This window comes from Lygodium microphyllum, chromosome 13, assembly GCF_053477565.2.
Source record: "Lygodium microphyllum isolate KBCC chromosome 13, Lygodium_microphyllum_v1.1.10, whole genome shotgun sequence".
In the NCBI taxonomy this organism is placed as follows: domain Eukaryota; kingdom Viridiplantae; phylum Streptophyta; class Polypodiopsida; order Schizaeales; family Lygodiaceae; genus Lygodium; species Lygodium microphyllum.
The window spans coordinates 26467717-26469283 of NC_141147.1; positions in this window are offsets into that span (position 1 = coordinate 26467717).

Sequence of the window (1567 nt, forward strand, 5' to 3'; positions counted from 1 at the left end):
ACCAAACAACAAGCAAATGTTTTGCAACCCTAGACCTATAGTGCACAACAATACACCAGACAGCCTGTTTCACTGTCTGCTCAACAATACATGCAATCTGCCAACCAGTTTGCAGATAAACCTTGTGTTTATTCACTGGTAAACATCCTTGAACTTACAGATTTGAAATCTATAACTTGTGCACCTGTATACGGCAGACACAGCGGAAATTGCAGGATACCTCGAACTGTTGTCCGCAACCTTACGAGTCTAAAATGGGGCCTGAAATGACCTCGAATGGCCAAAATAGCAACGGGCAAAGCCCTATAGGGATATTGTGCAGAATATACAGCGCTTTTCGCGCACACTAAATCTCACTACAATCTGAGATTTTTGCTCTGCCTTGCTTCTGGTGCCTCCACAAGCACTGTCCAAGAGAAGTAGAGAATGGAAGAGCTTCTTACCCATTGCTTGCTTGCTCGAATCCTTGGCTACTCTCCTTTGCTTTAGCCTTCAAAACCAACCTCAATTAGTGGTGCAGCTCTGATACCATGCCAAGAATCGCGTGGTAGGGGGACTTACTCAAGATGCTGCGCCGAACACACACAAAATGCACAAGGAGAAGCTCACTCAAGAGACAAGAAGAGATATGGAGGCCAAAACGTTTTCTTGTTGGTTTCTTCTTCTTCTTCCACACACTTTACAATGTACACGAAGTATAGATAAGATACAACATAAAGAAAAGTGGCCTACTTAGTCAAACAATGCATAACCGACTACACTAGTCGACTAGCGCTATAACTATGCCAGTTGTAAATAGGTGTAACAACCTGAATATAATAAGTAATGAGTCAGTGGCCATGTGAGATTCATAATGACCATTGACGTGTTAAGTGTAGACGTGTGGATCCATCTAACCAGGCGGTCCATCACTAATGTCCGTATGTGTTGAGCTTGTCATCTCAACAGTGTGGACACACCATAAACATGGCAAAAATACCAGAGGTTGTCACAAAAAAGGCTAAGTGTGGGTACCACAAACATGATAGACATCTAGAGGCTGTAGCAGGGACCTCACAAAGTGTACAGAGGCTGTAGTACAAGGATAAATGAGGAGTTTAGAAGTTTATGTTTGAGGCATTAGGGCTAGGAAATACAAAACTAAAAAAGTTTATTTGAATAGAAGGACCGATGAGGTTTGTCCTTCTCCTGGTGGTCTTCTTCTTCTTCTTCCTTTTCTCTGTTTTCTTCTTCTTCTTTGAGTGCAACTAGATAGGACTTTTGGGACCTCTTTCTGCATGGCAAACTTCTCAGTGTGTCCAGTCCTTCCACAGAAATCACAGAAGAGTTGATCCTTCTTACCTTTGTACTTGTTGCCAACATATAATGCATGCTAATCTCTAGAGGTACTTGGTTCTTCCTTAGTTTTTAGCTTCTTTTCCTCCTCTAACAATGATGCCTAGATATCAACAAGTTTAGGGTTTGGCATATTAATTAGAGTTGTTGATACATTATTATATTCAGGAGGCAAACTCTTAAGTAGAACACTGATGCAAACATCTTCTTCCATTTTAATGTTGATTCCTGC